Genomic DNA, 12,969 nt, shown 5'->3' with positions numbered 1-12,969 from the left:
ATTTCAAGATTTTCTTCTAGGGGGATATTTGATTTTCAGTGACAGATAATACAAAATAGAAAGGATAATAGAATTTGAAAAATATAACTTAGTAAATGCTGGTGACATTATGGCTCCAGGCAAGGATTATCAACTGGCATTAAAACAATTCCGGGAATGGCAGACAAGGGGCCACGTCCACAGGGCGCCAGTGCAACCCCGTGAAGATGACCTTCCGGACACGGGCATGGTGAGGCGGCTGGAAATGGAGGCGGCAGCGTGTGCTCGCTCCCTGCCCGGGCTGACCCCGCCGTGCTCGCTCCCTCCCCGGGCTGACCCCGCCGTGCTCGCTCCCTCCCCGGGCTGACCCCGCCGTGCTCGCTCCCTCCCCGGGCTGACCCCGCCGTGCTCGCTCCCTCCCCGGGCTGACCCCGCCGTGCTCGCTCCCTCCCCGGGCTGACCCCGCCGTCCTCGCTCCCTCCCCGGGCTGACCCCGCCGTCCTCGCTCCCTGCCCGGGCTGACCCCGCCGTGCTCGCTCCCTGCCCGGGCTGACCCCGCCGTGCTCGCTCCCTCCCCGGGCTGACCTCGCCGTGGCTCACACTGGTGCGGCCTGACATCGTTGTTGTGAGGAACTTGACAGACACAGCGCGGCCTGTGGAGAGCGCACACGCCAGACTTCTGGTGATTTCAGCCTTTAGAGTGACCTGCAGCGTCCAGATAGCGGCAGAGGTGGAGCTGAGAACACCAGGCAGAGCAACGCGACCGTCCAGCCACCGAGGCGCCTGCAGAACCAGCGTCCGGTGTCCGCTCAGCAGGCCGGACTCTGCTTGGTGGCACGACAGCCCAGGGCCACGGGTGGCGCTCGGTGGGTTCTGCTTTCCACAGACCTGCTGCCCGGGACAGTTTTTAGGTCAGTTCAGGCCTGAGTATTCGCTGAGTCAAAACAGTGTGAAACGGAATGGAGGGGACCGCGCACCGATCTAGGCAGGCAGCGGTGAGGGGTGTGTGCCGGGTGTCCACGCGGGTGTGGGCTGTGTGAGTGTTCGCACAAGGAAGGGGCTGAAGGGCCTGCACTGTGGAAACGTGGAATTTTCATTTTTATTTTTTTGTCGGAGTCTTACTCTGTCTCCCAGGCTGGAGTGCAGCGGCATAATCTCGGCTCACCGCAGCCTCCACCTCCCGGGTTCAAGCGAGTCTCTTGCCTCAACTTCCGGAGTAGCTGGGACTACGGGCCTGTGCCACCATGTATTTTTATTTTGTATTTTTTTTTTTTTGAGACAGAGTTTCACTCTTGCCCCGCAGGCTGGAGTGCAATGGCGCGATCTCGGCTCACGGCAACCTCCACCTCCCAGGTTCAAGTGATTCTCCTGCCTGAGCCTCCCTAGTAGCTGGGATTACAGATGCACGCTACCAAACCCAGCTAATTTTTATATTTATTTATTTATTTCTTTAGCAGAGATGGGTTTCGCCATGTTGGTCAGGCTGGTCTCAAACTCCCAACCTCAGGTGATCCGCCCACCTCGGCCTCCCAAAGTGCTGGGACAACGGGCGTGAGCCACAGTGCCCGGCCCGCCATGTATTTTTAGTAGAGACAGGGTTTCATTATGTTGACCATGCTGGTCTCAAACTCCTGACCGCAAGTGTTTTCTCATTTTGCTTATATTTTCTAATATTCTAAAATGCGTATCTATTACTTCTATAATAATAAAAGGGTTGTTTTACAAATAAAAGTAGTATACATAATTCTTAAAACATTGATTTTTAATGGTGCTATTATATGTCTCAGAGCTTTTAGGTTCTTTATTAGGACCTTAATGGTGTTATTTTGGTCTTCAATTTGTTTCCTTAGATCTGCAATCTCTCTCTTCATATCACTTCATTTTATTACCTTATTTTAAATTCTTATTTTTATTGAACTTAGGTTATTATTAAGTTGTTTTACTATGAAGAAATTATGAAAAACTTCCTTTGGTCCTAGAATTAGGTTTCCTGTGTTTCTGTCTGTCCCCTGCTCCATCTCTCTCCCCTCTCTCTCCCTCCCTCTCTATTTCCCTCTCTCTCCCTCTCTCTCTCTCCATCTCTGTCTCTCTCTCCCTCCCTCTCTCTCTGCTTCTGTGTCTCTCTCTCCCTCTCTCTGTCTCTCTCTCTCTCTATCTCTCTCTGTCTGTCTCTTCCTCTCTGTCTCTCTCTCTCCCTGCCTCTCTCTCCCTCTCTGTCTCCATCTCTCTCTGTCTCTCTCTCTCCCCCCCTTTCCCCCCCTTTCCCCCCTCTGTCTCTCTCTTTCTCTCTTTCTCTCTCTCTGTCTCTCTCCCTCTCTCTCTGTCTCTCTCTTCCTCTCTGTCTCTCTCGCCCTCTTTCTCCCTCTCTATCTCCCTCTCTTATCTCCCTCTCTCTCTCCATCTCTCTCTGTCTCTCTCTCCCCCGTCTCTCCCCCTCTCTCTCCTCCTTTCTCTCCCTCTCTCTCTCTCATCCTCTTTCTCCCTATTTCCCCCTCTCTCTCCATCTCTCTCTTGTCTCTCTGTCTCCCCCACTCTCTCTCTCTCTCCCTCTCTCTCTCTCTCCCCCTCTCTCTCCCTCTCTCTCTCCCTCTCTTTGTCTCTGTCTCTCTCTCTCTCCCCCCGCCCTCTCGGTCTCCCTCTCTCTCTGTGTCTCTCCTCCTCTCCCTGTCTCTGTCTTTCTCTCCCCCACTCTCTCTCTCCCTCCCTCTCTCTCGGTCTCCCTCTCTCTCTATCTGTCTCTCCCTCTCTCTGTCTTTCTCTCCCTCTCTCTTTCTCTCCCTCTCTCTTTCTCTCTCCCTCTCTGTCTGTCTCTCTCTCCCTCTCTGTCTGTCTGTCTCTCCCTCTCTGTCTATCTCTCTCTGTCTCTCCCTCTCTCTCTCTCTCTGTCCCTCCCCACTCCCCCTGTAGTGTCCAGGTGACCTTGACCTTGACATCTGGAGTATAATTGTCCAGATACTCCCTTTGCTCTGGTGTCATGGGGTGGCTTTGGACTCCTTCCTCTGGGCATCTGCCACAGACTGGTTGCCTCTTCCAGCCTCAGGTGGGGACTCCTGCGGGCGCGGGGATGGCGGGGAACGACAGTGTGCACCCTTTGCGTATTCGTGTAGCAGACCTTGCCTACCACGCAGCAACTCCCCTCCACCTCGTTTCTTACCAAACCTTGCTTCTGTTCAAGGCAGCCGTGTGCCCAGCTGGAAACAGAATCTGTTGTCCACACGTCTCTTGCAGTTAGGCATGGCCATGGGATGGATTCTGGTCTGTGGGGACTTAAAGGGACGTGTCTCCTTAGGTGCTGTCCCTCTCCCTGCCCCGTCCCCCTTTGTTCCTGATGGCACCTTGATGGCTGGGGCTGCGTCCTGCACTCTTCTTGCAGAGACCTCAGCTGTGGTGGCCTTAAGCCATGCAGGTCCCCGTGGTCTTCTTGCTGTGAGTAGAGATCCTCTGGGGACTATGATAAAATGCACAAGATGCTGGTAAGATTCAGGTTCGGCAGCTCTGGGGAGGGGCCTGGGGCTCTGCATTCCCGAGGGGCTCTTGCATGATGTGGAAGCAGCTGGCCTGGGGCCACACTCTGAGGAGCAGGTGTTCAGCCGCTGTTTGGTCAGGTTTCAGCTACGCGTAGCTGGGTGTGACCCCAGCCTGGGGTGCTGGGCTCTGGGTCTCCCAGACTGTGAATTCCCTGCAGGTTTTATTTTTCGAGATGGGAGGGGTGTCCCTCACTCCCTGGGGAGGCCCCGGGGCTGGGGCTCTATGCAGAGTCCTGGAGCCTTCGTGCTGCCAGACAGAGCCAACCCCAGCATCCGCGTCCCCTGGGCTTGCCTCTGTGCTGGACATTTCCTAAGCCTCAGGCAGGCAGAGTGGGGGGCAAAGCTCTCCAGGGTTTGCTCCTCTGAACCTGGGAACATTAATGAGAGTAATGAGAGTGCTGGGGTTTGACTCACTCAACAGTCTTTAAAAATAATGTATTTTAGTATCACAACGACAGTGAGGATCCAGAAGGCATTGCTCTGGGGCTGCTGTAGGGAGTAGTCGCAGTCGATTTGCCTCCGAGCACCAGTGATTCATCCACGTCACCCAGTTTCTCCCGAGCATGTTTCCTGGAGGCCGAGCCCACGCTGTCGGGAAGGGCCCTCTCTTTGCTGTGCGGAATTCACAAGCAGGGCTGGAGAGAGGAGCAGGGGCCTGGACCTGAGTCCTTCATGACGGGGTGAGGCGAGTGCACCCTGTGGGCCAGGCTGGGTGGGTGGGGAGGGCAGGCGTTGGCCTCACCCTCGGGACAGGGCCCTCCCCCAGGGAGAGAGGATGCAGCGCCAGGGCAGCGGCTCGGCCACCTCAGGTGAGGAGTAAATCACGTATAGCAAAGCGCCCACATTCAGTCGGTTGCTCTGTCCCCCAGGCCATCCCCGTGGCAACTCTGCTGTTTGTTCTGCTGACCAGGGTCCACTGAGTACCTGCCATGCCCTGCCCTGGGCCAGGAGGTCCAACCTGGCGGAATGCAACGGTCAAGGTCTCGGTCTGCGGCGTCCATCCTGGGCTGACGCACTGGGGAATCATTGATTGTCCCAAACTGTGACGACTGTGGGAAGGAAAGTGTCAGAGTGTATCAAAGTCTGTGACTCAGGCTGGGGTGCTCTTGGGGGCTTCTCCAGAGGGGACACTCTCCTGGGCCCAGGTGTGGCTGGAGAGGAGGGAGGTGAGGCTGCCCGGGCCAGTGGTGCTGCATGCTGAGCTGCAAGGAGGGCAGGCCTCGGTCAGTAGGGGCCAGCGGGTCCCAGCCCAGGCGCTGAGGGAGGGGTCGCTGCATTTCCCCCGGCTCTCACCCACCTGTCTCCCACCCCTGCCGTGTGACTCAGCCGCTCACCCTCCCGAGGGTGGAGTCTCTTTCCGTTCCTTTGTTCTGTGTCTGGCCGTGGGTGGGACGAGGGCAGAGGCTGGGAAGGCACCTGCTGGCTCTTCCTCTCTCCTTCACCATCACTGAGCAGTGTCTAGGCTCCCCAGCTGAGAATGAGACACATCGAGGGATGGGACAGAGCTGCCTGGTGGCAGCAGAGAGACAAGCAGCCCCAGACTAGTGAGTGAGCCCCGAGTGACCCCAGCGAGGACAGAAGAGTCACCTGAGCTCAGCCTGACCCCTGACCTGCAGCTTGTGAGCTAAATAAATACTCGGGTTGAAACCAGAGTTTCCGGGTGATTTGTTTCTAAGCATTATTGCTACAAAGGTGAACTGATGTGGTGAGGAAGGGCAAAAGGAGGCTGGAGGGAGTGGGATAGACTCTGCACGGCCTGAGGCCATGCACAGTGAGAAGTCTGGGGCACTGAGCAGTTGGGGTGGGGGTGACGGGTCAGCTGTGACCTCCCCATGCACTTAGCACTCTCCAGAGGGCTCTGAGAATCTCATTTGCCACGAGGAAGAGCCTTGGGGGAGCTCACTGGGCAGGGGGTGGTCTGGGCTGGGCATAAGTGGGATTGAGGCCAGGCCAGGCTGGTGGGGGCGTGGGCCCCCAGGACTCGGACCTCAGGGGCTGGAGGGATGCTCAGGGCTTCCTCCACCCGAGGGATAACAGCAGAGGGAGCCTCTAACCTCCTTCCTCCGCTGGCGTTGGGAAACAGCCGTGGGGCTCATGGGCCTCCTTGGAGGTTCTATGCCGCTCCTCTATCACCCATCTCCCGCTCAGCGTGGGGAGGAAAGGACCGCTGAGTTCTATTATCCCCAAAGCTGAAGGATGATCTCGAGTTTTATCTGCGAGGAAACTCATTTGATTTTAAATGATTTTCAGCCTGGAAGTTAGTAGATTTTAGGAGGCTCTTAAATAAATTGCTTAGAAATAAAGATGAGCTTCTTGGTTTACGGTGAAACTTAATCTGTCCTGACTGGAACACTTGCAGAGATTTGGCTCAGGGATGCTGGACCTGACTAGGCAGATCAGAGAGACGGGGGTGTCCTCGGTGTCAAAAATGGGGTTGTGCAAATGTGCCACATCTGTGACATATTTACTGTTCTTTGTGCTTTTGCATGTAGAAAAATAAACTTTTTCTGATTATGTCAGTACTTGATGTTTATTGTAGAGAACTAGTAAAATAAACTGAAGTGTAAAAAAGAAAATAGGTGTTGTCTCTGAAGCTGTAGCTCCATGAAAACCACACTTTACATTTCGGTTATGTATTCCACATAACTCTCCTCCTCAATTTTACAAAACCGAGTGCGTACTGGGCATGAGTTTATAACATTTTAAAAACGTAATAGATTCTGTATACATTATACTTTTTATAACATGATTTAAATGCTGGAGGGGTAGCCATTGTTTAAACACACTGCATTTATTCAGCCAGTCTCCTCCTGCTGGATGTGGAGCTCTTCCCTCGCTGTTTCAGTGTACGAGTCAACCTAGGCTGGGTGTTGCTGCAGGGAAAAGCTAATGCCAAACCTCAGTGGCTGTGATGGTTATTCCTAGGTATCAACTTGCCTAGGCTAAGGGATACCTAGAAAACTGGTGAAACATTCTTACTGTGTGTGTCTTCGTGATGCCTGAGTTGGTGGACAGAGTGGAGAAGCTCCGCCCTCACCCATCCAGTCCACTGGGGGCCCAGAGTGAACGAAAAGGTGGAGGAAAGGTGAATTCCCTCTCTCTCTCTTTCTCTTGCCCCCTCTCCCTGCCTCCTCCTTCCTCTCTCTGTCTCTCGCCCTCTCTTTCTCCCTCTCTTTCTCCCTCTCTTTCTCTCTCTCTCTCTCCTGGAACAGGAATGCCCTTCTTATTTTATTTTTTATTTTTAGAGACGGAGTCTTGATCTGTCGTCCAGGCTGGAGTGTGGTGGCACGATCTCAGCTCACTGTAAGCTCCGCCTCCCGGGTTCATGCCATTCTCCTGCCTCAGCCTCCCAAGTAGCTGGGACTATAGGTGCCCGCCACAGTGCCTGGCTAATTTTTGTATTTTTAGTAGAGTTGGGGTTTCACCGTGTTAGCCAGGGTAGTCTCGATCTCCTGACCTCATGATCTACCCGCCTCGGCCTCCCAAAGTGCTGGGATTACAGGCGTGAGTCACTGTGCCCAGCCAGGAATGCCCTTCTTCTCCTGCCCTTGGAGATCAGAGCTCCAGGTTCCCTGGCCTTTGGCCCCCAGGGCTTAGCCAGCATCCGCCACCCCTTGTTCTCATGCCTTCAGCCTTGGATTCAGAGTCACACCATTACCTTCCCCGTTTCCGAGGCCTTCAGACTTGGACTGAGCCATGATATCGGCTTCCTTGTTTCTCCAGCGTGCAGACAGCCTGTGGGACTTCTCAGTCTCTATAATCACTCGAAAGAAATTGAAGAGGATACAAACAAATGGAAAGACATCCCATGCTCATGGGTCAGAATTAATGTCGTTAAAATGGCCATACTACCCGAAGCGGTCTACAGATTCAATGCAATTCCTATCAAAATACCCATGACATTCTTCACAGAAATAGAAAAAAACTTAACATTAAAAAGATCTTGGCCGGGCGCGGTGGCTCAAGCCTGTAATCCCAGCACTTTGGGAGGCCGAGACGGGCGGATCACGAGGTCAGGAGTTCGAGACCATCCTGGCTAACACGGTGAAACCCCGTCTCTACTAAAAAATACGAAAAACTAGCCAGGCGAGGTGGCGGGCGCCTGTAGTCCCGGCTACTCGGGAGGCTGAGGCAGGAGAATGGCGTAAAAACCCGGGAGGCGGAGCTTGCAGTGAGCTGAGATCCGGCCACTGCACTCCAGCCTGGGCGACACAGCGAGACTCCGTCTCAAAAAAAAAAAAAAAAAAAGATCTTAACAATCTTAACATTAAAATTCTTAACCACAAAAGACACAGAATAGCCCAAGCAATCCTGAGCAAAAAGATCAAAGCTGGTACAAAAATTAGCTGGATGTGGTGGCACACACCTGTAATTCCAGCTGCTTGGGAAGCTGAGGCAGGAGAATCGTTTGAACCTAGGAGGCAGAGGTTGCAGTGAGCTGAGATTGTGCCACTGCACTCCAGCCTGGGCCACAGAGTGAAACTCCATCTAAAAAAAAAAAAAAAAAAGTGCTGGAGGAATCACATTACCAGACCTCAGAATATATGACAAAGCTGTAGTAACCAAAACAGCATGGTACCGGCATTAAAAAAACAGATACATAGACCAATGCAACAGAGTAGATAACCTAGAAATTAATCCATCTATCTACCACTAACTGATTTTTAACAAAGGTGCCAAGAACACCCACTGGGGAAAAGGACAACCTCTTCAATAAAAGATGCTGGAAAACCTGGATATCCATAATGCAGAAGAATGAAGCTAGACCCCCACCTTTCACCCTACACAAAAATCAATTCACAAGGGATAAAAAACCTGAGTGGAAGACCCAAAAGTACGAAACAAAGGGAGAATGCCTTAGGACATTGGTCGGGAAAATATTTTATCAGTAAAATCGCAAAAGCACAGGCAACACAAGCAAAAATAAACACATGGAGTTTATGTCAAACTAAAAAGCTTCTGCATGGTGAGGGAAGCAATCAAGAGAGTGAAAAGCCAACCTACCAAATGGGAGAAGATATTTATCAACTACTCATTTGACAAGGAACTAACATCCAGAACATACAAGAAACTCAAAAAACTCAACAACAAAAAACCAGATTAAACAGCAACAATTTGATTAAAACATTGGCAAATGATCTGAACAGACATTTCTCAAAAGAAGACATGCAAATTGTCAACAGATCTATAAAAAAATGCTCAACATCACTAACCATCAGGGAACTGCAAATCAAAACCACGAGGAGACACCATCTTATACCAGTCAGAGCTGGTCTATTATCAAAACAAGTAACAAATGCTGGCAGGGATGCAGAGAAAAGGGAACCTGCACCCTGTTGGTGGGAAGGTGAATGAACACAACCGCTGTGGAGAACAGCACGGAGCTTCCTCAGGAAACTGCAGACAGGACCACACGATCCAGCAACCCCCCTTCTGGGTGTTTATCCAAAGGGAAGGAAGTCAGTGCATCGGAGAGACGTCCTCACCCTGTGTTGACTGCAGCACCGTTCACAGCAGCCATGATATGGAACCAACTTGGGTGTCTGACAGCAGATGATTGATGAAGAAAGTGTGGCACACACACCGCAGAATATTATTCAGCCATGAAAAAGAATGAGATCCTGTCATTGGTGGCAACATGGATGGAACTGGAGGACATTAGGTTAAATGAAATAAGCCAGGAACAAAAAGACAAATTTCACATGTTCTCACATGGGGAAGCTAAAAAATGTTGACCTCAAATAAGTAAAAAGTAGAATAGAACATACTGGATGGTGGGAAGGGGAGGGGAAAGGAGGGGGAAAGACTTGTTAAAGGAAACAAAATTACGGCCAGGCAGGGGAAGGTGTGAGTGTCTATGTCACTACAGGATGACCAGAGTTGACATGTTACATAGTTTCAAACAGCTGGAAGGACATTGAATGCTCCTAACAGAAAGAAATACGTGTTTGACACAACGGTGTTAAAAAAAAAAAGAAACTTCAGCCAAATTAAATCTAAAAGAGTATAATTGAGCAAAGAACAATTTGCAAATTGGGCAACCTCCCGAGCCAGAGTGGGTGCAGAGACTCCCGTGCAGCCACGTGGGGGAAGAAGATTTATGGACGGGAAAAGGAAAGTGATGTACAGAAAACGAAAGTGAGGGACAGAAACAGCCGGATTGGTGGCAGCTTGGCATTTGTCTTATTTGAACACGGTTTGAACAGTTGACCACCTGTGATTGGCCAAAACTCAGTGATTGGCACTAGAGTAGGTGACAGTCTGTTTGCACCTCCGTGTAGGCTACAGTTCACCACGTACAGAGAAACCTTCAGGCCGAACTTAAAACGTGGAAGGATGCAGCTTTAGGCCAATGGATTTGATTTAACAATGGACACACTAATTACCCTATGTGGTCAGTGTGGGTTATATATATCAAAAGAGCATTATGGAACCCTTGACTATCATGCAATTATTCTATGTCAAAACATTTAACAATTGGGAAAATACAAATTACTCCGAAGAGGAAATGGAGACATAGAAATCTTCTCCAAAGAAGATATGCAAAGCCAACAAACCCATGAAAAGATGCTCCATGTCACTCATCATTAGGGACATGCAGATCAAACCGCAGTGAGAAACCACCTCGCACACATGCTAAAAGCCGGAAAGTACAAGTGTTGGTGAAAATGCAGAGAAACTGGAATCCTTGTGCATCGCTGGTGGGAAGGAGAGTGGTGTAGCTACTGCAGAAGAGAGCGTGGAGGGTCCTCAAAAAATTAAAACTAGAGCTACCGTTGGATCAGCAATTCCTCTCTGGGTAGACATCCAAAAGAGTTAAAGGCAATAGCTGGGCACGGTGGCTCACGCCTGTAATTCTAGCACTGCGGGAGGCTGAGGCAGGAGGATCACCTGAGGTCAGGAGTTCAAGACCAGCCTGGCCAACATGGTGAAACCCCGTCTCTACTAAGAGTACAAAAAATTAGCTGGTCATGATGGCAGGTGCCTGTAATCCCAGCTATTCGGGAGGCTGAGGCAGGAGAATCACTTGAACCCGGGAGGCAGAGGTTGCAGTCAGCCAAGATCACACCACTGCATTCCAGCCTGGGCAACAGAGCAAGACTCCGACTCAAGAAAAAAAAAAATTGAAGGCAAGGTCTCAAAGAGATATTTGCACAGCCATGTTCATACAACATTATTCACAATAGACAACAGGTGAACACAGCCCAGATGTCCATTGACATGAACAGATAAACGCAATGCAGTCTACCCATACAATGGGACATTATTCTGCCTCAAAAAGGAAGGAAATTCTAACGCAGGCTGCAAGGTGGATGGACCTCAAGGACATTAGGCGAAGTGAGCTGAGCCAGTGACAGAAGGACAAATCCCGTCTCCGCTTATATGAGGTCCCCAGAATCATCAGATTTAGAGAACAGAGGTTGCTAGATTTAGAACAGAGGTTGCTAGAGCTGGGGGAGGGCAGTGGGGAGTTTGTGCTTCCTGGGGACAGGGTTTCCGTTTGGGAGGATGGGAAGGTTCCGGAGGTGGGAAGGTTCTGGAGGTGGGCGCTGGTGATGGCTGCACAGCAACATGAATGTGCCTCCTGCTGCTGAAGATGCAGTTTTAAGAATGGTTAAAAATGGTTAAAACGGCAAAACTTATGTCATGCATATTTTGCCACAATTAAAAATAATTAATTGCTGCCATGGGCGGTGGCTCACGCCTGTTATCCCAGCACTTCAGGAGGCCGAGGCAGGCAGATCACAAGGTCAAGAGATCGAGACCGTCCTGGCCAACATGGTGAAACCTCGTCTCTACTAAAAATACAAAAAATTAGCTAGGCATGGTGGTGGGCGCCTGTAGTCCCAGCTACTCAGGAGGCTGAGGCAGAAGAATCGCTTGAACCCGGGATGAAGAGGCTGCAGTGAGCCAAGATCACGCCACTGCACTCCAGCCTGGGTGACAGAGCGAGGCTCCATCTCGAAAAAAAAAAAAAAATTAATTCCATCTAAAATTTACCTTCACAACATTTAGACTGGTCTTAGCCAAAAACCATGGCCTGGCCAAATTGACATCTAAAATTAACCATCTCATACTGAAATCGAGGGCTGAGGAGGAAGGGATAGATTCTGGGGAGGGAAATTGAGAATGGGGTTGAGTTTCCAAGAGAGGAGAGATGGGTGCTAAGGAGACAAAACCAGTGGTGGATGGAAGAGCCGGGTCCCTGCTTGGGCTCCCCTGCTGGGGTCGCTGGGGGTCGCTGAGGTCGCTGGGGGTCGCTGGGGGTCGCTGAGGTCGCTGGGGGTCGCTGGGGGTCGCTGGGGTCGCTGGGGGTCGCTGGGTTCGCTGGGGGTCGCTGGGGGGTCGCTGGGAGTCACTGGGGTCGCTGGGGGTCGCTGGGGGCCGCTGGGGGTCACTGGGAGTCGCTGGGTTCGCTGGGGTTCACTGGGGGTCGCTGGGGGTTGCTGAGGTCGCTGGGGGTCGCTGAGGTCGCTGGGGGTCGCTGGGGTCGCTGGGGGTCGCTGGGGGTCGCTGAGGTCGCTGGGGGTCGCTGGGGGTCACTGGGGGTGGCTGGGTTCGCTGGGGTTCACTGGGGGTCGCTGGGGGTTGCTGAGGTCGCTGGGGGTCGCTGGGGGTCGCTGGGGGTCGCTGAGGTCGCTGGGGGTCGCTGAGGTCGCTGGGGGTCGCTGTGGGTCACTGGGGGTGGCTGGGGTCGCTGGGTTCGCTGTTTCTCCCAACACTGGCGCGGTTTTCTCTGCTGTGACCAGGGAGGATGGGGTAAAGGGCTTGCATGCCAACACAGCGTCCCCTCCTGTCCTTGTCACCCCAGATCTCAGCAGAAACAGAGGCAAGCCAGTGACGGGAGATCAGGGAGTGGGAGGGTGGGGGGCTCTGGGGTCGGAGGTCATGGCTGCCCCAAGGAGGGCTGAGACCTCGCTGAGACCTCACAGCCGGGGCCCTGACTCCTGGAGTCCACTCTGTTGAGCCACAGGACACAGTTCTAGGCATCCTGGGGTGGTGCCCTAGAGGCTCGGCTCCTCCTCCTCCCTCTGCTGGGAGCTGGTGGATGCCGCCAAGTCCAGAAACATCTCTTGAACATTGCTCAGCCCGTCCGCACGCAGCTTTGCCCTGGGTCTGACAACTTCCCTCTGCGTTCCCAGGATCTCCCCTTGGGGGCTGTGCTGGAGGACTGGGGGTGTGGCTTCTTTACCCTCCCTCAGTCGCACAACCTCTGAGTCTGCCGCCTCCAGGGCGTCTGCTAAAAAGATCGCTTCTGTTGTAATTGAATGTGGAAGTGCGTTCCATCCAGGCAGTGCTGTTATTATCTGGTGTTGAATTTCAAGTAAAATAAAAATTAAAATTCCCAGTGCTGGTTCATCTGCGCTCATGAATCTCATCCCTGCCTGCCACGTGGTGCGCTGGGCGTTCACAGAATGGTCGTGCCAATGGCATCAGAGAGGTAATTATATTTATAATTGGA

At 52.2% G+C, this 12,969-nt stretch overlaps 1 long non-coding RNA gene across 2 annotated transcripts; it reads left to right on the top strand.

Moving 5' to 3' along the window:
- Positions 1-319: 319 nt before the first annotated feature.
- LOC141407995 (uncharacterized) lies at positions 320-6,082 on the top strand. Of its 2 annotated transcripts, XR_012419808.1 has the most exons (3): positions 320-890; positions 3,951-4,186; positions 4,376-6,082. It is a non-coding gene; the product is annotated as an uncharacterized lncRNA (long non-coding RNA). The 2 variants fall into 2 exon arrangements; XR_012419807.1 differs by lacking the exon at positions 3,951-4,186.
- Positions 6,083-12,969: the final 6,887 nt, after the last annotated feature.

Source organism: Macaca fascicularis, chromosome 11 (assembly GCF_037993035.2).
Source record: "Macaca fascicularis isolate 582-1 chromosome 11, T2T-MFA8v1.1".
Taxonomy (NCBI): domain Eukaryota; kingdom Metazoa; phylum Chordata; class Mammalia; order Primates; family Cercopithecidae; genus Macaca; species Macaca fascicularis.
Note: the sequence above shows the minus strand (reverse complement) of the source record. Positions and strands in the feature narration are given on the sequence as shown.